The following is a 24,394-nucleotide window of genomic DNA, read 5'->3' on the forward strand; positions in this document are numbered from 1 at the left end:
TGTGCTTTAGCACAGCAAAGGCTTTGAGAAATGCTTCAGCATAGAGGCTGATGAACTTTATCTAGTCAACTGATTCACAAGCTTCTATGACTGAAGAAACCTCTTTTTAAGTAACACTTATCAACAGTCATGGAACAATGAAACATATCTGGGAAAAGACCATGTCGTTGCAAAAGTCTGTCATCTTCAGACTTGGCTCTGTCTCTGGTGGCTGCAACTGCTTTCTACTTAGTCACCAACTCAACAATCACAGAGCCAGAAGTGATTTTGCAACCAGAAGATTTAATGTCGTGTTATAAATTTTTTTTAGCGATATGAGATTATAGTGTCATAATTTCATGAATTGTCTACCAATATTTGCCATGTTTAATCTCTTGTACTCATTTATGACACTGTGGTTACAAAGAAATGAAACAACATTAAATAATTATCTTTGGGAATGGCAAACTGTTAAGGGCACTGTCGCAGGGTCAATTTTAGACTCTACATTCACAAGAGCTTTACAGGAAAATGACACCCAGACCTTCCAGTATTCCCATAAAGTTCCCTGTTTATAACTCTCCTTGCTCCACCCGCATCCCTATTTCACAAAGTGAAGAGATTTTACCCATGACTTGGTAAAACATTTTTCGGGAATGTCCCCTTTAAAAAAAAAAAGGGTTCTGAATATGCCATTACCATTTGTAAGTTTTCTCCTAAAATATCTCATGGATTTGGAAGGCATTGGAGAAAAAAAGTCTGAAAGTGAGTAATGTAAAAAAATGCAAAAGCTATTATTCTTTATCAAAAAGTAGAAGAAATGTGGGCACAGATGAAATTCCCTTTGATATCCAGTGTAGGGGCTGAGGGCTTCTCTCATATCTCAGTTGGTAAAGAATCCACCTGCAATGCAGGAGACCCCAGTTCTACTCCTGGGTCAGGAAGATCTGCTGGAGAAGGGATAGGCTACCCACTCGGTTGCTGGATTCTCAGTGGTTAATAATCTAACCTGCTTAGGGCCTCATGTAATTCTTTATTCCTTTCCTGCCTTCACTCACTAGTTATGCTTAGTTGTTCTCATCTTGATACCTCATTCTTCAGTAATATATTTCTATAAAATGCCCAATACCAGACTAAACTCTGGTTTCAGAGACTTTTCAAAGCATTGCAACAAATCAGTCAAGTGCCCAGCAAGGAATAGGGTCTTTTATAGGCAACATGGACAGCAAGGAGATCCAAACAGTCCATCCTAAAGGAAATCAGTCTTGAATATTCATTGGAAGGACTGATGTTGAAGCTGAAACTCCAATACTTTAGCCACCTGATTCATAGAACTAACTCATTTGAAAAGACCCTGATGCTGGAAAGACTGAGGGCGGGAGGAGAAGGGGATGACAGAGGATGAGATGGTTGGATGGCATCACCAACTCAATGGACATGAGTTTGAGTAAACTCCAGGTGTTGGTGATGGACAGGGAGGCCTGGCGTGCTGCAGTCCATGAGGTTGCAAAGAGTCGGACACCACTGAGCAACTGAACTGAACTGAACTGATAGGCAACATAGATTTAATTATTTCTGCACAAAGTATTGCTTAGTTGATAGGCCATTTTGCTTTTTTTTTAATTGCAATGATAATTCAAACAATCCTTCTAAATCTGTATTCTTATCCACAATGCTGTGGTTCAGGAAAAACAAAGTTAAGTGTGATGTTGAGGAATGAATTAGGGTCATGTTAAGCAGATTTTCTCTAGCCGCATATATCTTCTTGCTGTATTTTGCATGATATATTTGTAGAATTGGGCTTCCCTGGTGGCTCAGTGGCAAAGAATCAGCCTGCCAATGCAGGAAATGAGGGTTAGATCTCCTAGAGAAGGAAATGGCAACCCACTCCAGTATTCTTGCCTGGGAAATCTCATGAACAGAGCAGCCTGGCAGGCTACAGCCCATGAAGTCACGAAGAGTCGGACACAACTTAGCGACTGAACAACAATGTGTGGAGTTAGCTTTTAGAACTCCAGTTTGTATTATGATAGTCACTAGAAATGCAGTTCTAAAGCCAAAAGATAGAGATTTCCTGGAAATGCAGCAGAAGAAAAATAAATTTAGCTCTATTAGTAAGTACTGTTTGAGCACATTCCATCTGGGGCTTCCCTGGAAACTCAGATGGTTGAGAACCCGCCTGCAATGCAGGAGACCCCAGTTCGATTTCTGGGTTGGGAAGATCCTCTGGAGAAGGGATAGGCTACCCACTCCAGTATTCTTGGACTTCCTGGTGGCTAAGCTGGTAAAGAATTCACCTGCAATGTGAGAGACCTGGGTTTGATCCATGGGTTGGGAAGATCCCCTGGAGAAGGGAACGGCTACCCACTCCAGTATCCTGGCCTGGAGAATTCTATGGACTGTATAGTCCACGGGGTTGCAAAGAGTCAGACAGAGACTTTAACACACATTCCATGTACCAGGAATTATACCAGGCACTAGAGATTCAAAGATGAATAAGAAAGGTAATTTGTCTCACCCAGTTCAATCCCTGGTCGTCTTATCACCGGACTGTCACATTTGTACTCTGACTAGACCCCTCCCTGCAGTCTTGCCCCTCTGAAGCCCTCAGCCACACTACAGCGCAGAGTACTGCCTAATGCTCAAGTGTTAACTCGAACCTGCATTAAGTCCGGATTCTTTGGTATCATAGCCAATAATGTCAAGACACTCCTCTCTCTTTGTCTCCTATCACTCTTTACCTTGACGTTTATGTTCTAACTGGATCCCATCCCTTGAGCTTTCTGCACGTGTCACATTAATTTATACCTCTGAGCCGTTGCTCAGGGCCCGAACCTCTGCCAGGCTTGCCTTTCTCAGCATCTGCTTCCAGTCAACTTTGTTCTTTCCTCAAGGTTCAGCTCACTACTTCCACGAAGACTTTGCTGAATGTGCTGGGTAGTCTAAGTTCTCCGCTATGCCTAGGCATTCTTCTAACACTGTACTTAGCATATTATATTAAAATTACGGGTATGTTTCTTCCCTCTCACCATAGGCTCCTTGATGGGAGAGACTGTGCCCTGTTCATCTTTGTGCTCCCGGCATTCAGCACCATCCCTGGCCTGAAGGTGACCCTCAATTATTGCTTATTGAATAAAATAGAGCTGGATTTGAGACAGGCTGGGATCTGGGACTCTTTGCTGCAGGGCTGCACCTAGATACACCTCTCCTGGAGCCACAAAATACAGAGAAACTGTATGGAGCTAACATAATTGTGTGCATTCACAGTTGGGGCAAATTATGGACAAAAGACACAAAGAGACCAAACATAAATAAACAAATAAACCCAACTGCCACTTTTGAAGAGCATGGAGCAAAACCAGGGTGCTAGGACCAAAAGCAGGATACTGAGCGTGCCTACTGCACTCACCACTACCACGGGTGGGCAAACCACCTAAGCCCCCCTCTGGCCTGACTCCTGGACATACCCCTGTGCTGTGCCGTGCTTAGTTGTTTAGTCGTGTCTGACTCTTTGTGACCCCGTGGACTGCAGACCGCCAGGCTCCTCTGTCCATGGGGATTTTCCACCTTCTCTACTAGAAGGTGGCCATGCCCTCCTCCAGGGGATCTTCCCAATCCAGGGCTCAAACTCAGGTCTCCCACATTGCAGGTGGCTTCTGGGCCACCAAGCAAGCCCAGGAATCCTGGAGTGGGTAGCCTAGCCCTTCTCTAGGGGTTCTTCCTGACCCAGGAATTGACCCTGGGTCTCCTGCATTGCAGGCAGATACTTTACCAGCTGAGCTACCAGGGAAGCCAGGACACACTCCTATCCTCGCTCTATACAAGGTACGAGCTCACCCCCTCCTCAGCCAGTGAGCAAACAAGGGGGTCTGTTTTTTTTATCTTGTTCCCCCTGGCTGCAGCAGGGGCCCCAGTAAAGCCTTGCCTGAATTTCTTGTCTGGCCTCTAGTCAATTTTTATTGGTTTGGTCAAGAACGTTGGTCAGTTATCAGACTGATCATCTTAAAACAATTAAATTTTAAATTTTACATTTGCTAAATGAAATTAAACTTTGCAAGTAACTTTTTATAGCAACTAATAAATCCTACCAGACTCTAGACCAGAATTTTTACATAGCAGAGCATTATATAAATTCACTATGATTTTTTTCTGTTAAAAAGTCAGATATACTGTTTCTATATAAGACAACAAGCATAATTAATGCTGGATATACCTTTCCTACCAAACATAAATGTTATCCTGTAAGAAAATCTCTTCAGTTTCATTGCAAACCCTAAGATCTATAATAATACAAATTACTACTTAATTCTTTCTATGATTCCGCAAAAATAATGAGTAAGTTCAGCAGTATTGTCATTTTCCAAATGAGGATAATTCAAATGTAGGCCCCACAAGGCTGTTCACAGATGACAAATCATTTTGAAAGGAAACTTGAGTGGACAAATGTGAGTTATCTGCCCAATATGCCTTCCTTTGGGAACCACCCATTCTTCCCTCCTTATGGTCCAGGTGGGAGTGCAATCATTGAACCTCACCCCCTAAGGGATGCCTTTGGATTAACTCATTCACGTGGTAACAGTGACCGATTCAGAGCTGAGTTCACAGCTCAACCAGGGAGAGCCACAGCGCTGCCCATGACTACCCATTCCTAGGAGGCAGAGAAGCTGAAAGCACGGGACGCTGAGGGGGTCAGTGGCTAACAAACTGAATTGCTATCACTTGCAGTGAAAAACTTTTGTCTAATACAACAACCTAGAGTATTTAGTAGACTATTTCCAAAGACGATATAGTCAGCAAAACAACCTTCTACATTTTATAACTACTCACATAACCGACCTTCCACACTTAATAACCATAACAACATTAAAATACTTCATAACATAACTGTAAGCAAAACAACTTTATATAACATTTTAACTATAAACACATCCAGGCTTCTGGACTTTATAACTGTAAACAAACTCTTGCAACATTTTATAACTGTAAGCAAAACACCTCTTATAATATTTCATAACTTCAATCACAAGTTTAACAGGAAAGACCTGCCACTTATTTGACATTATGAGCACAAATAAAGGCTCAAAAAATCCTGGCTTATTTATTAGTTAGTGAACAGTTTCAGATGCTAAAATTTTAATTATTTGATTCATTTAGGGTTTTTTAGCACACAATAGCTCAATATACATCTCAATCACTATCATTTATGTCATAAGCATAATTTTACAAAATAACTGTAATTAATTCTGGAATTCAAATAATTTACTGTTAGTTTTTAAAAAACAGAAAATCCAAAGAAAGATTAAAACTATAAGTTTTAAAGAATTTTTAGTGACTGATCAAATTACAAAATTGAATGAAAGTAACTACATCTTTCAAAACATGTATTAACATGCCTAATCTTTTTTTCCTTTTGATTTACTGATAAAACAAGAACATGACTTTTTAAAAATTAAATTATTCCTTTTACTTTTTTTTTCTGATATGGCTGTGTCTTCACTAGGATAAGCAGGCTATTTTGACCAGAAAGATCACAGAATATTTATTTAGTCTGTATACAAATGGCCTTAAAATTGAGAAAGTTATTAATATATATATATATATAGTGGTGGTTTAGTCGCTAAGTTGTGTCCGACTCTTGCGACCCTGTGGACTGTAGCCCACGAGGCTCCGCTGCCCATGGAATTTTCCAGGCAAGAATACCGGAGTGGGTTGCCATTTCCTTCTGCAGAGGATCTTCCCGACTCAGGGATCGAACCCAGGTCTCCTGCATTGCAGGCAGATTCTTTACCGACTGAGCTACAAAGGAAGATTCCTATATGTGTGTGTGTGTGTGTGTGTGTGTGTGTGTGTGTGTGTGTGTGTGTGTGTGTGTGTGTGTGTGTGTGTGTGTGTGTGTGTGTGTGTGTATCCCTATATATATATATACACACACACACACACACATACATATTTCTTTTTGGTCACACCACATGGCTTTTGAGGGGGAGGGCCAGGGTTTGAACCCAGGCCCTGGCAGGGAAAGCGTTGAGTCCTAGCAGCAAGAAGTATCGAGCTAGCATGAGAACCAGGAGCTAACCTCCACCCCCACCCCTCAGCACACAGCCCCGGTGCTAGTAGCGCCCTAAGCCCCAACTCCAAGCACTGCCCTCCTCATCGCTCCGTCCTGGCACTGTTTACAGCTTCAGCAACAACACCAGGCGGTCGCCACTGGCCTCCAACCCATACCCTGGGGCCTGGGGTTCAGGTCCCCCAGCGCTCACCATCTAAAACAAACTTTTCTTTACTTTGCATGACAGGAACAAGACAATGACCTGCTTATCTTTCCTCCTCCTCCTCCTCATTTTTTTAGAAAACATCTTTTGTCTCCTGCCCCTTCCCTTTCTCCTTTTGGTCAGTTCTGATCCCCTTTTCCTCCTCTCTGCAGGATGGAGAAGGGAGTGAACCCTGGGAACTGAGGAAGGAGGTTTTCCATTCAATCATACTAAAGAACCTGGGGGCAAGGAAAGCTCAGAGCCAGTAAGGAAACATTTCCTTTTTGCTTTTATTTGGTTTTAGTTTCTCATATTTGAAAACACTGCAGTATTCATGAGTTGGCCTGGGGGAGGGTGTTTCTAAGTGTGGGTAGGACAGGAAGGAAAGATCTCAGGACGCAGGTGGGAGTCGTGTTGTCAGTAACTGGGCAGAGGTGAAAGGGGTGAAGACGCAGTGTCCTCGGCGCCTCTGGACATCTTCCAAGGCCCAATGTCCCCTCACTCAGCCTCTTATATAGCTTTCCCCCATAGCGGGGAAGACCCTGGACCCCAGAGTCCTCCAGAGAATCTTCCCTGGTTGCCTGTATCTCTGGCTCTGCTGGGATCTCGTTGGAGGAAGGACAAGTTTCTGGTGTTCACGCTGATACACACACAAGCGTTTTCCCCCTGTGACTTTCAGATGCCTCAGCCCCAGTCACTTTGTCCCCCTACACTTTGTCCTTTAATTAATGGTAGTTCAGTTGTGATAGTTGCTTTATGAAGGTTTTGATCTATTTCCCTGCCCTCTTGCCTTTTTAATTATATGGAATCCAAAGTGTATACGAGCTTTGGGGAGGGGCCGTAGAGAGCAGTACCAGTGGCAGGTACTCTAGTCCAGTCTCCACTGTCAGCCTCCTCCAATTCTACTCCTACTCCACCTGTATTCTTGTCAACCCAGCTTTCAGGCAGAGCTTTGCCCCACCAGGGGCTTCCCTGGTGACTCAGATGGTAAAGAATCCGCCAGGAATGCAGGAGGTCTGGGTTCCATCCCTGGGTTGGGAAGACCCCCTAGAAGGCACGGCAACCCACTCCAGTGTTCTTGCCTGGAGGATTCCATGGATGGAGGAGGCTGGCGGGCTACAGTCCATGGGGCTGCAAAGAGTCAGACACAGTTAAGCAACTTTCACTTTGCCTTTCCTGGGGGATTAACTGAGCAACTGGAGAGCGATCTCAAGATAGTGTAGACCAAAGCAGGGAAGTGAAGAGGAGTCAAGCAAGAGGAAGGGGTTTTGCCTCCTTTCCCAGGGTGAGCCTTCAGTGTGATCCACTGATTACCATGCCTTTTCTACTTCCCTATAAGTAGGTATGTGCTTTATCCCCACTGCCCAGTCCGTTTTATTCCCCACCTCCCGTCAGTCTTATTTCTTTTCTCCTTTGTTAGTCATTTTAGTTTGGTTCCTCCAGGCTTATCCCCAAACTCACCCATGACACAACCAGTGGTTTAATCCTTGTACCACTGCTGGTAGCGCCACAGAAAGTGAAGTGTGTCGCTCAGTTGTGTCCGACTCTTTGCAACACCATGGACTGTAGCACACCAGGCTCCTCTGTCCATGGGATTCTCCAGGCAAGAATACTGGAGTGGGTTGCTATTTCCTTCTCCAGGGGATCTTCCCGACCCAGGGATTGAACCCAGATCTCCTGCATTGTAGGCAGGCTCTTTACTGACTGAGCCACCAGGGAAGACCTAGCACTAGAGAAAGAAAGAAAGAAAGAAACTGAAGTCTCTCAGTCGTGTCCGACTCTTTGTGATCCCATAGACTGTAGTCTGCCACGATCCTCTGTCCATGGGATTTTCCAGAGTGAGTGGCCATTTCCTTCTCCAGAGGATCTTCCTGACCCAGGGATTGAACCTGAGTCTCCCAAATTGTAGGCAGACGCTTTACCATCTGAGCTACCAGGGAAGTCTACCTCAAATCATAACACCTGTTTCTGAGGACAGGGAATGAAGGGCACCGAAGGTCCCCATGACTGTCTCACACCAGCAGTGAGTGAGTGAAAGTCATTCAGTCGTGTCTGACTCTTTGCAACCCCATGGACTATGCAGTCCATGCATTCTCCAGTCCTGAATACTGGAGTAGGTAGCCTTTTCCTTCTCCAGGGGATCTTCCCAACCCAGGGATCAGACACAGGTCACCCACGTTGCAGGAGGATTCTTTCCCAGCTGAGCCACCAGGGAAGCCCACACCAGCAGAGGAATTTCTAAATCTCTAGCCTGTCTTCACGACTCTCATCAGGTACTTTGGGGTGTCTTTGGGAGGCCAAGACAGGAGAGAACTCTAAACTCCATGTCCTAGCCCAGTATGTTAGTCGCTCAGTCATGTCCAACTCTTTGCAATCCCACGGACTGTAGCCCACCAGGCTCCTCTGTCCATGGGATTCTCCAGGCAAGAAGACTGGAGTGGGTTGCCATTTCCTTCTTCAGGGGACCTATCCGACCCAGAGGTTGAATCCGGATCTCTTGCATTGCAGATAGATTCTATACCATCTGAATTCTGAGAAAATTGAGGGAAATTGATAGGAGAGGCCATGGTGCCCTAGGATGGAGCTTTTCAGCCCTCCTGGACTACAGACTCCTGGAGAAGGTAACTCTTTGTGACCCCATGGACTGTAGCCCTCCAGGCTCCTCTGTCCATGGAATTCTCCATGCAAGACTACTGGAGTGGGTTGCCATTCCCTTCTCCAGGGGATCTTTCCAACCCAGGGATTGAACCTGGGTCTCCAGAATTGCAGGCATATTCCTTACTGTCTGAGCCACCAAGGAAGCCAAATAAAAAGTAAATGTTACAGCAAAAAAGGGAAAAACAGAACTGCTTATTCAAAGATTATATCTACCTACCAGTTTTCATTTTGATCCTTTGGTTACACTCTATTTTACTGTTTTAAATATTAAACACAAATAATAATAAGTTCAAGAGGTCACAAGGAATGGCAGAAATGAAGTAATTAAAATTCTTTGTATAATTACTGTGCTATCATTATTTATTTTAAATATATTGTTTAAACACAAAAACACGTCCTAACACAAGGCTTGGAAACATGAACGAAGCTCAGAGTGAGCTCAGGTCATTCTGATCCTTTGTGCACTTACTCTGTCTTCGTTTTGTTTTGTTGGCCACATTGCATGGCTCGTGAGGTCTTAGTTCCCTGGGCAGAGTTCCAGCAGTGAAAACGCCGAGTCCTAACCCCTGGACTTCCAGGAAATGCCTCTGAATTTACTCTTGAAATGAACTGGTAGAGCTGAGTGTATGCATTACAGGAGCCAGCTGTTTCACTGGTAGTTTTCCCAATTCACTTCCATGTAGAATACCATGTTTATTAAAATATAACTAATAGTCATGTGTCAATTTGAAGGTATTAAAACTCTTGACATTAACTGCAGCAAGACTAGAATTTAGAGCAGCAAAAGGTGTTTTAGAGGAGTATGTTATGGCTTACATTGTTTAGAATTACTAGCACATACGGATAACAAAACTCCAACCAAATTTTATTTTTGGTTTTAAAAACACAGACAATGCACCTTACCCTCTTATTGCAAAGAATTATTAATAATACGATTTCAACTTGTTTGCTCTGTTGTTGAGCTTGCTATTCACGACAAAGTCTTTACCAAAGATTCAAGAAAACAATTGGGAAAATAAACAAAAATACAGCTAGAGAATGTGATGTAAAAAAATCTCTGAAGTGCACAGCATACAACTATCCAGCTCATACTCTGCCTGCTATGGGCTGAATTGTGTGTCCCCCCACCACACCAAATTCATAGTTAAAGCCTTAACCCCCAATGTAATTGTATCTGGAGCTAGGGCTTTTAGGAGGTAATTAAGATTAAATGAAGTCATAAGGGTGGGCGTCCCAATTTAATAGGATTGGTGGCCTTATTAGAGTCCCTTATGGCAGAACGTGAAGAAGAACTAAAGAGCTTCTTGATGAAAGTGAAAGAGGAGAGTGAAAAAGTTGGCTTAAAACTCAACGTTCAGAAAACTATGATCATGGCATCTGGTCCCATCACTTGATGGTAAATAGATGGGGAAACAGTGGAAACAGTGACAGACTTTATTTTTTTGGGCTCCAAAATCACTGCAGATGGTGACTGCAGCCATGAAATTAAAAGATGCTTACTCCTTGGAAGAAAATTTATGACCTACCTAGATAGCATATTAAAAAGCAGAGACATTACTTTGCCAACAAAGGTCCATCTAGTGAAAGCTATGGTTTTTCCAGTAGTCATGTATGGACACGAGAGTTGGACTATAAAGAAAGCTGAGCACTGAAGAATTGATGCTTTTGAACTGTGGTGTTCGAGAAGACTCTTCAGAATCCCTTGGACAGCAAGGAGATCCAACCAGTCCATCCTAAAGGAAACCAGTCCTGAATATTCATTGGAAGGACTGATGCTGTAGCTGAAACTCCAATACTTTCGCCACCTGATGAGAAGAACTGACTCATTGAAAAAGACCCTGATGCTGGGAAAGATTGAAGGCAGGAGGAGAAGGGGATGACAGATGTTGAAATGGTTGGATAGCATCATCGACTCGTTGGACATGAGTTTGAGTAAGCTCTAGGAGTTGGTGATGGACAGGGAGGCTTGGCGTGCTGCAGTCCATGGGGTTGCAAAGAGTCGGACAGGACTGAACGTCTGAACTGGACTGAACTGAACTGAACTGAAGACACGGGAAATTCCCTGGTGATTTAGAGGTTGGGACTCTGTGCTTTCACTGCCAGAGCACAGGTTCAATCCCTGGTTGGGAAGCTGAGATCCCAAGTGGCATGGCCAAAAAAGGAAATAAGAGGAAGACACACACTCTCTCTCTCTCTCTCTTTCTCTCTGCATTCACAAGCTGAGGAAGGACCATGTGACGACATGTCAAAACAGCCATCTGCAAGCCAGCAAGAGAGCTCTCACCAAGACCAAATTGGGGGGTACCTCAATGGGGCTTTCCAGCTAGCAGTGAATTGGGAGAATTCCCAGTTAAATAGTTGTCTCCAGTCACACATGGACTCAGCTGTGTGCACTCACTTCAAGAGTAAGTTTTCTGTGAGAAATGAATTTCTGTTGCTTAAGACACCCACCCATGGTATCTTGTTATGACCCTCAAGCAGACTAATACCCTGCTCCTTGTAGTGAACTGCACCTTGCTCCAACAGGAGTTGCTGAAGATGTGTCTGTAATCAAGGAGGATATTTAATCTGTGGCAAGCAGACGAAGAACTTCTGGGGCCTTAGAGAGCCCAGACTGGAGAGGCTGTGGACTTGGTAAAGGGACTCCAGGGAGAAGAGAGACACATGAGACCAACTCCTGTGCTTCGACACCACTTTTCCTTTCACCCCCCAATCAATGACCAGTTCAGCTGTGTGTGTGAACATATGCACGCTCATGCATATTTTTATTATGATTCCAAGTATCTTTGGAATTAACACTTTTATAGATTAAAGTGCGTAAGAGAAGAACGAAAGGGGAGGGATTAAAGACAATAACCATAAATAGCAAACAAAGAGGCATCGAGAAAGAAAAAGGAGGAAATTAGAAGATAGGACTAGATGGCGGAGGAAGCACTGATTCACGGCGGGAGTTCCCTGCATTCACAACAACAGGCAACGTGAGCAGTGACTACAGAGTCAGCAGGGTCAAGAAATACATACAAAAATTAGTTACTCCAGGGTTTCCCTGCTGGCTCAGTGGTAAAGAATCCACCTAGGTTTGATCCCTAATCCAGCAAGATCCCCCGTGCTGCAGAGCAACTAAGCCCATGGGCCATAACCACTGAGCCTGTGCTCTAGAGCCCGGGAGTCACAACGACTAAAGCCTGCGTGTCCTAGAGACCGTGCTCCTCAAGGAGAGAAGCCACCTCAATGAGGAGCCCTCACACCGCAACAAAGACCCAGCACAGCCAAAAAGAAGTAAATCAGTAAAATCGGTTTTCAAAAAGTTATTACATTTATCATCGTTGGGAGAAGTTGTTTGATTGCATATAGGAACTCATACGCATTCACTCAACTGTTTGTTGCAAATTCTTATGAGTCAAAGCATTTAAAAGTATATGCATATTTAAAAATATATGTATATTTCAGCTTACAGCAAAAGCTACATCCAATACTCCACTAAGCAGGTAATGTAACATATTGTCAGATAAAAGTATAGTTCATATCCATTAAGCGATCTGTTGAACAAATATTCTTTCTTTACTAATATAAAAGTTTTATTCAAGGGATAGACACCTACAGAATCTTAAAAGGAAAATGGCAGAGGTTTAGGTCTGACTCTATTTAATTAATTTTAACTAACCACTAGGGAAAAAATTATGAAGGGTATACAAAGAACAAAATATGCACATTTTCCACAGTTATGAAATTGAATAAATACTCTTTTATAGACACTTGTGCCAACCAAAGTGCTAGGTGGTATGAATATAGAAGTGAAAACACAAGGTCACTGTCCACAAGGAATTGATGGTTTAATGGGGAAATAAACACATAAATATAACAATACAATCACTATTTCAAAGTAAATAGCTATTTCAAAGGAAAGATGGACAAATTCTGTAGTGGACTTTTATTCGTTTTGGTTGCCCAGCTTCTAAATACCCTTCCTACTTGGAAGCAGTCTTAAGACCAGTGAGAGGCAGGGCTTCACTGCCAAACATGGAACCTAAAGAGGGCCCTGCCGTTGTCTCCTGGCCATGCAAGCATGGGCATATGATTAAGTGCTTGGGCTCTGACTCTTGAGGGAACGACCCAAAATCTCTGGGTCACATAAAGATAGATATTCAAGGTAGCTCCTGCAGAGTCAGGAGTCCAGTGGCTCGGGGAGGTTGTCCACCGAGGTGGACTCCACCAGTCCAGTGGCGCGTGTCCTGCAGCTATGTGATAGCAGTAGTAACTCCAAAAGACCATTCCTATCGGAGGAACTGAGCTCTGCTTCCTTTGCCTTGGTATTACCCTGAGCCTGGCTCTGCAGCCGCATCCCAGTGTAGTCTGTGAGCCACCTCGATAGAATAGCTTCTTGACAATAAAAAGGTACAAACTACTCTTACATACAATACAGATGAATCTTGAAAACACATGCTAGATGAAAAAAGTCAGAACGAAAGAGTACATACTGTATTATTCCACTTATGCAAAGAACTAAACTAGGCAGAACTCACCTACAGAGACAGAATCAGACAGAAGATGGAGATGGGGGAGACTGACTGCAAAGAGATGTGAGAAAACTTTCGGGGCTCATGCAGATGTTTTCTATCTTGATTGGGGTGATACTTATATGAATGTTTACATTTGTCAAACTCATCAAACCAAACATGGGTCCATTTTATTGTATGTAAATTATGTCTCAACAAAGCTGATCTTCTAAAAAGTTAGGAAAAAAGAATATATAGAGGTTGAAACATTAGACATTTGGGGGGAGAATATCCGATAGATTGAAACCACTGGTATCCTCTGAGGAGGGAAACTGGGTGATGAGGGAAGGGGTGTGATGTATTGCCTCTTGGACCTTTTAAATCTTCGTATTTATATGAGTGTGTTATCTATTTTTAAATGTTTCCAAATTAACAACAAACAAATATATCTTCCAAAGAATCAATGATATTGTCAATAACTGGTAAGAGGTGGGGAGACTTAGCTCATTCCCACTAAAACTTCAGGGTGGCAGGTGCAGAAAAGGGACTGATTTTGAAGAATACCTGTGAATTATCATAAGGTCAATAAGGTTTGCTGAGCAGCTTGTGGATCTTAGTTCCCAAGCCAGGGATTGAGCCCAGGGCCACCACAGGAAAATCACTGAGTCCTAACCCCTGGACCGCCGGGGAACTCCCGGTCAATAAGGTTTTGACCCCATTAGCAGCTGGTGTTGAGATGTGGTGTACTTACTGGAGCAAATCTATACAGATCTCAGCACCTGCTGTATATTTCAGTTCAGTCGCTCAGTCATGTTCGACTCTTTGCAACCCCCATGGACTGCAGCACGCCAGGCCTCCCTGTCCATCACCAACTCCCGGAGTTTACTCAAACTCATGTTCATTGAGTCGGTGATGCCATCCAACTATCTCATCCTCTGTCGCCCCCTTCTCCTCCTGCCTTCAATCTTTCCCAGCATCAGAGTCTTTTCCAATGAGTCAGCTCTTCACATCAGGTGGCCAAAGTATTGGAGTTTCAGCTTCAACATCAGTCCTTCCAATGAACACCCAGGACTGATCTCCTTTAGGACGGACTGGTTGGATCTCCTTGCAGTCCAAGGGACTCTCAAGAGTCTTCTCCAACACCAGAGTTCAAAAGCATCAATTCTTTGGTGCTCAGCTTTCTTTATAGTCCAAATCTCACATCCATACATGACCACTGGAAAAACCATAGCTTTGACTAGACAGACCTTTGTTGGCAAAGTAATGCCTCTGCTTTTTAATATGCTGTCTAGGTATACATTTGCTGACCTGAAAAATACAATTTTTCTCAATCTCAAGATTCAGAAGATACCAGAAATCATTTGTTTTCAGGCCACTATTCAGTCTGTCATTAATGACCAATCTTTCAGCTCTTACCGAGTACAGACTTGGTGTCAGATTCCTAACACAACCACTTCACAGCAAGAGGGCTGAGTCAGCAGAAGATAAAACCTATATCCCTGTCACGCGAGTGTATTCTCCTCGGTTCTTGTCACGTCACAACAAAGATTTGGAGTGACGGACATTAGAGCCCTCGGCGGGTCATGGCTCTCGGGTCTTGGACAGACCATGTTATAGCTCTTAGACAAATCAATGTTACAGCTCTATTTTATTTAGATAATATAGCAGGAAAATCCATCCTTGAAACATGAAGGCCTGCCGACCATCGACCCAAAGACACGAAGAGAACGCCCCAGTGCACGGGAGAGAGAAAGAGGGAGAGAGAGCGCTTTGGCTCTGCTTTTTTTTTTTTTTTAAATAAATTTATTTATTTTAGTTGGAGGCTAATTACTTTACAATATTGTAATAGTTTTTGCCATACATTGACATGAATCAGCCATGGGTTTACATGTGTTCCCCATCCTGAACCCCCTCCCACCTCCCTCCCCATCCCATCCCTCTGGGTCATCCCATTGCCCCAGCCCTGAGCATTTGTCTCATGCATCGAACCTGAAATGGTGTTCTGTTTCACATATGATAATATACATGTTTCAATGCTATTCTCTCAGAACGTCCCACCCTCACCTTCTCCCTCAGAGTCCATAAGACTGTTCTATGCATCTGTGTCTCTTATTCTGTCTCACATATAGGGTTATCGTTACCATCTTTCAAATTCCATATATATGCATTAGTATACTGTATTGGTGTTTTTCTTTCCGGCTTACTTCACTCTGTATAATGAGCTCCAGTTTCATCCATCTCAATAGAACTGATTCAAATGTATTCTTTTTAATGGCTGAGTAATATTCCATTGTGTATATGTACCACAGCTTCCTTATCCATTCGTCTGCTGATGGACATCTAGGTTGCTTCCATGTCCTGGCTATATAAACAGTGCTGCGATGAACATTGGGGTACATGTATCTCTTTCAATTCTGGTTTCCTTGGTATGTATGCCCAGCAGTGGGATTGCTGGGTCATATGGCAGTTCTATTCCCAGTTTTTTAAGGAATCTCCACACTGTTCTCCATAGTGGCTGTACTAGTTTGCATTCCCACCAACAGTGTAAGAGGGTTCCCTTTTCTCCACACCCTCTCCAGCATTTATTACTTATAGACTTTTGGATAGCAGCCATTCTGACTGGTGTGAAATGGTACCTCATTGTGGTTTTGATTTGCATTTCTCTAATAATGAGTGATGTTGAGCATCTTTTCATGTGTTTGTTATTGGCTCTGCTTTTTATATGTTTTTTTCCTCCCCCTGAGCCTGCCCTATGTAAATTGGGCTTAGTCACGAGTGCTGTTCTACCTGAAGTTCTCACTCCGGTCCTCGGACCTTCCTTTGACCTTTCTTTGTTCCATTTTCACGGGTTTTTCCCTTTCTTGTCTTTAGCCACCGCCATTTTGGACTCCTGTGTCCTATTCTAACTACCTAACATTTCTATCTTTGCATGAGTGTGTACTCAGTCATTTCAGTCATGTCCAATTCTCTGCAACCCCATGGACCGTAGCACACCGTGTTCCTCTGTCTAGGAGATTTTCCATGCAAGAATACTGGAATGGGTTGCCATGCCCTCCTCCAGGGGCGGTCGCCGACCTAGGGATCTGACCCAAGTCTCTTGCATCTCCTACACTGCAGGCAGATTCATTACTGCTGAGCCACCAAGGAAGCCCATTCCCCTCTTAGCCAATGTTACATTTATGCAATCACTCAAGGTATATTTATAAATTTTTCCTACGAGCTCTGTGTTGTGCCAGACCAGTGTTGATGAAAATGGATGCAGACCCTGCGCTAGTGGAGGTCAGAGTCTATGGAAGAAGAGAGATACTAGCTAAGTAAGGAAACCAATAAATGCAGTTTAAAAAAAATGAGAAGGATGCTAGGAAGGAAAGAAACAGGGTCCTGATAGAGAAGAGGTGTGATGGTCAGGGAAGCCGTGGGTAAGAAGATAACACTGAGAACTTCCCTTGTGATACAGTGGTTAGGAATTCGCCCGCCAGTGTAGCAGACATGGGTTCAATTCCTGGTCCAGGAACTTAGATCCCACACGCTGCGGACCAAGTAAGCCCAAGTACCACAATTCAAGGGGAGCCCCGACTCGCCTAGAGAAAGCCTGCATGCAGACAAGAAGACCTAGCACAGCCAAAAAAAAAGTTAATAAATTAATTAATGTTAAAAACAGAAGGCAACACTGAAGCTGAGACTTGAGGAATTGGGAACCAGTGCTGTGATGGGTGGGGAAAGATTTACCAGCTAGGGGTCTCTGTGTGAGCAGGCTCCAAGGCTGGACTAAAAACATACGTGGAGCCAGCATGGACAAGCACTGAGAGAAAAGGCTGCAGCAACCCCAGACTGCTTCCTTGAGGTCCATTTATTCTCTGAATAAAGCTCCCTTTCCCACAAAGGACTTGCCATGGCAACTGTGTTTACCTGTGGCCAACCCCTGTCCCAACTCGGCCACGACCCAAGCCACGCCCTTCGAAGAGTTCCATCTAGTGCAGAAGGCTGTTAGAGGGGAACCTTTGCTCTCGATCGTCACCTGTCCAGGTTGCCAGATGGCAACACTCAAGTTTGGTCAGAGTCTTTCAACAGTCTATTTTTCTAGGTAGGAGGGAAAAATTGGATTTGCATGTTAGTTCAGAGGGATATATAACATTCTAGACAAGTAGATATTTTTTTAAATTATTATTTTAAAAGAGCAACTGGGGACTTCCCTGGTGGTCCAGTGGTTAAGAATCCAACTTGCAGCGCAGGGGACGCTAGTTCGATCCCTGGTCAGGGAACTAAGATCCCACATGCCGTGGAACAGCTAAGCCACTGTGCCACAACTAGAGTCCACGTGCTGCAACGAAAGATCCCACGCGACACAATGAACGGAGATCCCATGAGCCAACACAGCCAGATAAATAAACATTAGAAAAAAGAGCAGCTAATATGTTCTCTGCCTGTGAATCTATTACAGGTGAATCTATTGCACACATTGACACCTAAACAGATGTGCTTTACCTCAATAAAAGAAGCAGTTTTACCTATCTGCTGAATATTTGAAAATGTAGTAGTTGTTTTTTTTTTCTCTTTCAGAACTGCTGTTTCTGTTTTGTTCTATATTTCATATTTGATCAATACTGTCATTGTCCCTAAATGCCATAACTGTTAACTACATTTTATTCACTAGAACCTATAATTTGTCTATTGTTATTGTCATTTCTGTTTTCATATTAAGGTATTGACATTCCCATTTTTTTTAATTTTAATTAAAATACAGTTGATATACAATATCACATACATTACAGATGTACAATATAGCCATTCACAATTTTTAAAGGTTGTGTACTCGGTTTACAGTTATTACAAAATAGTCCCTGTGTTGTACAATATATCCTTGTAGCTGACATTATTCCCACCTTCAGGACAGAATTCTTGAACTCAAAAACAAAAGCTTTAAGGAGCTCTATCATCTCTGGTTACACAGAACTCTTTGGTAAGAATGTCTGTTTTAAGCAACTTTTAACAAAGGACAGGGAGGGAAGGCAGTTGGCTTCTGCAAATTGCTGTTCTGACTCCATACGGCCACCAGGGGGAGACAAAACTATGGCAGTTCTATTTTATCTCGAGTTTATGCGGTGTTTTTCTTTAGTTGTAATCTCCCTCTGCTGCTGCTGCTGCTGCTGCTGCTGCTGCTGCTGCTAAATCGCTCAGTCGTGTCCGACTCTTAGCGACCCCATGGACTGCAGCCTACCAGGCTCCTCCGCCCACGAGATTTTCCAGGCAAGAACACTGGAGTGGGTTGCCATTGCCTTTTCCAATCTGCCTCTGACTTGTTTCAAAGCAAACACGTATCCAGATTGCATAAGGCAGCCCAGTCCTGTTTTCCTCGTATAATTTAAGGAGAGCCTTATCTATTTATATACTGCCTGAGAGCCTTATCTGTGTATCTACTGCTCCACCAAAACGGTTAAGGGGCCCATGTGACAAAGTGAGTTTTCTAAGCACAAGTGAGGCCCTGAGGATCCAACTTCTAACCGCTGTGGTGTGCACACGTGCCCCGGTAGATCCTGTGGCAGAGAATCAACATGAACTCAGCTTTCCACACCGATGTGCCCATCTTTTATACTTCAGATGGAGTTCTCAAAAGCTGCTGAAAAAAAAAAAATGTAGGGACCTTGGATACTGAGAAGACAATAGTGCCTCAGCCATGGTAACATCAACACTGAATCATAAAATGACAAGTCCAACGTCTTCTGAGGGCTGCCCATCACTTCACAGAGGAGGCGGTGGGCACACAGTCTCAAGTACAGAAGTTCCAGACAGTATTGCCCTCATTTGACCTCTGATGGGCAGCAGGACTCATTCCAGCAGGTAGAAGTAAGGCTGATAGGTCATTTTATAATGATCGTATAACCGATTTCATGGCAAAGTGCCTCTATTTGTATCTCTGTTGATGAATTTATTAAAACGGATGTGCTCAAATTTATCAAAAAACTGATAGAGTCAATTCAATTTTAGTGAATTATTGAATTGTTTTAGCCATGTCTTCTGGATTCTCTGTTAATGCCCCAGTCACTTGTGGACTCTTTTCAAAAAATATTCATTTATTTTTATCTGTTTATTTGGCTGCGAGGGGTCTTAGTTGCAGCACACAGGACCTGCAATGGTCCTTGCAGTCCGTGGAAACTTTAGTTCCAGCATGTGGGATCTTATTCTCCGACCAGGAATTGAACCCAGGCTCCCTTCATTGAGAGCTCGGAGTCTTAGCCACTGGACTACCACAGAAGTCCCACTCATGAACTCTTAAAAAACATGGTTTGGTGCTCGCTTCGGCAGCACATATACTAAAATTGGAACGATACAGAGAAGATTAGCATGGCCCCTGCGCAAGGATGACATGCAAATTCGTGAAGCGTTCCATATTTTTTGAAAGCACAAGCACAGAGTCAGAAAGCTAAATAAAAAATGAACCATTTTTGAGTAATAAAAAAAAACAAACAAACATGGTTTGGCACTGCCTTCTTAAATTTAGGTTCAACAGATGGGGGACCTGGGCTCAGATATCTGCATTTTTTAAAAGGAGCAGAGATGAGTTTGACTCATGATCAGACCTGGGCAAAGGTGACATGGGGCTGACACAACGACCTGCTCTACACAGGTCTACAAACAATCTCTACAAACCTTCAAACTCCCCACGTCCATGGCTTTGTCCAAGCCTAGACCATTTCTTTCACTAAACATTTCTGACCTCCCAAATGGATTAATTATAGCCCTTTGTTACCCTCTTATACAATTATTATAACCTGTCCTGAACTATTGTACCTGTATTACCTCTTAGTGGGCTTCCCAGGTGGAGCTTGTGGTGATAATGCAGGAGACACATGAGACGAAAGAGACGTGGGTTCGATCCCTGGGTCGGAAAGATCTACTGGAGGAGGAAATGGCAACCCACTCTGGTATTCTTGCCTGAAAAATTCCATGGACATGGAATTCCATGGAATTCCTATGCTGGTGGGCTACAGTCCATGAGGTCTCAAAGAGTCGGACAGGACTGAGCCTGCACACACTTACCTCTTAGTCAATAAAAAACTCCTTGGAGGCAAGCCTGCAACTTACTTGCATCCTTTACAATGTTTTGAATGTGATAGATGGCACTTGTTCTAAAGGCAATGTGGTTTCCCAGATCAGATCCTGGAACAGAAAGGTTAACTGAGGAGCCAGTGAAATTCAAATCAAGTCTGAAGCTTAGTAATGTATCAAGGTGAATTCATTATTTCTGACAAATGTGCCAAGGTTAGGGAAGATGGAAGCTTGGTGAAGGGTATACAGGAGCTCTCTGTACTTTGCAACTGTTCTGTAAATCTAAAATTACTCCAGGACTTCCCTGGTGACACAGTGGCTAAGAATCCACCTGCCGATGCAGAGGCCACAGGTTCGATCCCTGGTCTGGGAAGATTCCACATGCCAAGGAGCAGCAAAGCTCTGTCAAGGCCACAGCAAGTGAGCGTGAGCACCCTAGAGCCTCGCTCTGCGGCAGGAGAAGCCACCACCACGAGGGACCCAAGCACCCTAACACAGGGAAGGTCCCTGCTCACGACAACCGGAGAAAGCCCACTCAAAGAAATTAAGCACAGCCATAAATAGATAAATAAATTACATTTTATTTTTTTATTTTTTATTTTTTTTATAAATTTATTTATTTTAGTTGGGGGCTAATTACTTTACAATATTGTAATAGTTTTTGCCATACATTGACATGAATCAGCCATGGGTTTACATGTGTTCCACTTCCTGGACCCCCCACCCACCTCCCTCCCCATCCCATCCTTCTGGATCATCCCATTGCCCCGGCCCTGAGCCTTTGTCTCATGCATCGAACATGGAATGGTGTTCTGTTTCACATATGATAATATACATGTTTCAATGCTATTCTCCCAGAACGTCCCACCCTCACCTTCTCCCTCAGAGTCCATAAAATTGTTCCATGCATCTGTGTCTCTTATTCTGTCTCGCATATAGGGTTATCGTTACCATCTTTCAAATTCCATATATATGCATTAGTATACTGTATTGTTGTTTTTCTTTCTGGCTTACTTCACTCTGTATAATGGGCTCCAGTTTCATCCATCTCAGTAGAACCGATTCAAATGTATTTTTTTTAAAAATATGGAACGCTTCACGAATTTGCGTGTCATCCTTGCGCAGGGGCCATGCTAATCTTCTCTGTATCGTTCCAATTTTAGTATATGTGCTGCCGAAGCGAGCACAAATAAATTACATTTTAAAACTAAAATGAAATAAAGTAATTCCAGAATAAAAGTGTACTCTAAAGTAAAAAAGCTTAATAGAACAAGTTTAATTAATTAACCGTAAAACACTTGAAACATTTCCACCAAAAAAATATATTTTTAAATTGTCAAATTCTTTCAGAAAGGAGACTTAAAAGAGTTTTATATGTATAATATAAATGAAATACAAGTAAGTGAAAAGATACATGTATACTAAATGTTACAGTTATCTCTTTTTGGAAGACAGGATTATAAGTGGTTTTTATTCCCTGGTCACCTTTATTTTTTAAATTTTCTATAATAAATAGGTGTCATTTTAGTAATGAAAGAGTTTTTTTTTTTTTCCAAATTAATATTCTCCAGCATAACTCTAGAGAGGTCCCTTATCATGGCCAGTAATGCACAGCTCTGGGCTTTTTCCAAAGTTCTAATTCTTATTAAATAATACTTTCTAGGAATTGTTCCACTTAATGACAGTAATTTTACTGCAAGCAAAAGTTAGGGAAGACAGATTAAATTTCCTCTAGGTCTTTTGAGTCAGAGCAGCTACAGAGCTGGGTCAGAAAGCCCAAATGTGGCTCTCATTGGGAAAAAGTGCTAGATTTTTACATAACATAAAATTTACCATTTTAATCTTTTTTAAGTACACAATTCAGTAGCATCAGGTAAGTCCACTGGCAATGTCGTGTAATCAAAACCACTATCCATTTCCAGAACTTTTTCATCATCCCAAACAGAAATCATACACCCATTGAATGCTAAATCTTCACATCTCCTTACTCCCAGTCCCTGGCAACACAGTTTTTACTTTCTTTCTTCTTTGGTAAAAAATTATTATATATTTATTTGGCTGCTCCAGGTCTTAGTTGCAGCATGCAGGATCTTTAGTTGTGACATACAGACTCTTAGTTGTGGCATGCAGGATCTAGTTCCCTGACCAGGGATCAAACCCGGGCCCCGAGGATTGAGAGTCTTAGCCTCTGGACCACCAGGGAAGTCCCTGTTTTGTTTTATCATAGTCATCCTGCTTAGTATAAAAGCCACCCCATTTTATATGTCCTGTGTATTCTTAGTAAGCACACTGCTAACAAACAATGACAGTTTGTTAAGATTTGTCAGTTGCCCTCATTTCACATGCTAGCACAGTAATGCTCAAAATCCTTCAAGCCAGGCTTCAGCAGTACATGAACTGAGAACTTTCAGATGCATAAGCTCAAAGGCAGAAGATCCAGAGATTAAATTGACAACATCCATTGGATCATAGAAAAAGCGAGAGAATTGCAGGAAAACATCTGCTTCATTGAACACATGAAAGCCTTTGACTGTGTGGATCAAAACAAACTTTGGAAAATTCTTAAAGAGATGAGAATACCAGACCACCTTACCTGTCTCCTGAGAGACCTGTAAGCAGGTCAAAAAGCAACAGTTAGAACCAGACATGGAACAACGGACTGGCTCAAAACTGGGAAAGGAGTATGACGAGGCTGTATATATTGTCTCCCTGCTTATTTAATTTTTACGCAGAGTAGATTATGTGAAATGCTAGGCTGGATGACTCACAAGCTGGAATCAAGGCTGCCAGGAGGAATATCAACAACCTTGGACGTGCAGATGACACCACCCTATGGCAGAAAGTGAAGAGGAACTAAAGAGCCTCTCAATGAGGATGAAAGAGGAGAATGAAAAACATGGCTTAAAACTCAACATTCAAAAAGCTAAGATCATGGCATCTGATCCCATCACTTCACGACAAATGGATGGGGAAAAAGTGGAAACAGTGGTGGATTTTCTTTTCTTGGACTCCAAAATCACTGCAGATGGTGACTGCAGCCATGAAATTAAAAGACGCTTGCTACTTAGAAGAAAAGCTATGACAAACCTACAGAGCATATTAAAAAGCAGAGACATCACTTTGCCGACAAAAGTCCATATAGTCAAAGCTATGGTTTTTCCAGTAGTCATGTACAGATGTGAGAGCTGGACCATAAAGAAGGCTGAGTGTCGAGTAATTGATGTTTTTGAATTGTGGTGTTGGAGAAGACTCTTGAGAGTCCCTTGGACCGCAAGGAGATCAAACCAGTCCATCCTAAAGGAAATCAATCCTAAATATTCACTGGAAGGACTGAGGCTGAAGCTCCAATACTTTGGCTACCTGATGAGAAGAACCAACACATTGAAAAAGACCCTGATGCTGGGAAAGATTGAAAGCGGGAGGAGAAGGGGACGACGGAGGATGAGATGGTTGGATGGCATCAGTGACTCAATGGACATGAGTTTGAGAAAATTCTGGGCGATAGAAAAGGGCAGGGAAGCTTGGTGTGCTGCAGTCCGTGGGCTTGCAAAGAGTCAGACATGACTGAGCCACTGAACAACACAACAACAAGATTTGTCACACTAATTAATAATTGACCCAGGACAGTTGAAAAGCAAAATTTGCTGGTTACTGTTCCATCCCCAGACGGTGTGTCGGAAAACAGGCGCAGGACTAGACTGCCACCAGAGAGCAGGAGTAGCGGGGACAGGAGGGGGTCTGAGCGAAATACTGGAGAGGCAACCAGGGCCCAGGGAACCAGGCAAAGCCAAAGGCGCACAACAAAGAGACAAGAGGAAAAAGAAAGATTAAAGAGCTAAAGGGAGGGAGGGAAACATCGAAAAGTCAAAGGAGATTTTACCGGAACAGAAGTATCACCAACTGCCACTCATCTGGATCAGGCCTGCCTCCAGAAAAGCCAGTTTGGCAGCTTGGAGAAAAGAG

General features: G+C 43.0%; 1 protein-coding gene and 2 non-coding genes across 10 annotated transcripts in view; 1 reads left to right on the top strand and 2 right to left on the bottom strand.

The window, feature by feature from the left end:
• The window catches only part of VIRMA (vir like m6A methyltransferase associated), a 149,950-nt gene that overhangs the window by 85,618 nt on the left and 39,938 nt on the right, over positions 1 to 24,394 (bottom strand). The gene's annotated exons all lie outside the window — the stretch shown is intronic.
• Positions 19,672 to 19,778, top strand: LOC145511882 (U6 spliceosomal RNA). The gene has a single exon (XR_014058241.1). It is a non-coding gene; the product is annotated as a U6 spliceosomal RNA (small nuclear RNA).
• LOC145511878 (U6 spliceosomal RNA) lies at positions 21,512 to 21,618 on the bottom strand. Its single transcript, XR_014058237.1, has one exon. It is a non-coding gene; the product is annotated as a U6 spliceosomal RNA (small nuclear RNA).

Source organism: Giraffa tippelskirchi, chromosome 6 (genome assembly GCF_054371585.1).
Source record: "Giraffa tippelskirchi isolate mGirTip1 chromosome 6, T2T-mGirTip1v1.2.pri, whole genome shotgun sequence".
Lineage (NCBI taxonomy): Eukaryota > Metazoa > Chordata > Mammalia > Artiodactyla > Giraffidae > Giraffa > Giraffa tippelskirchi.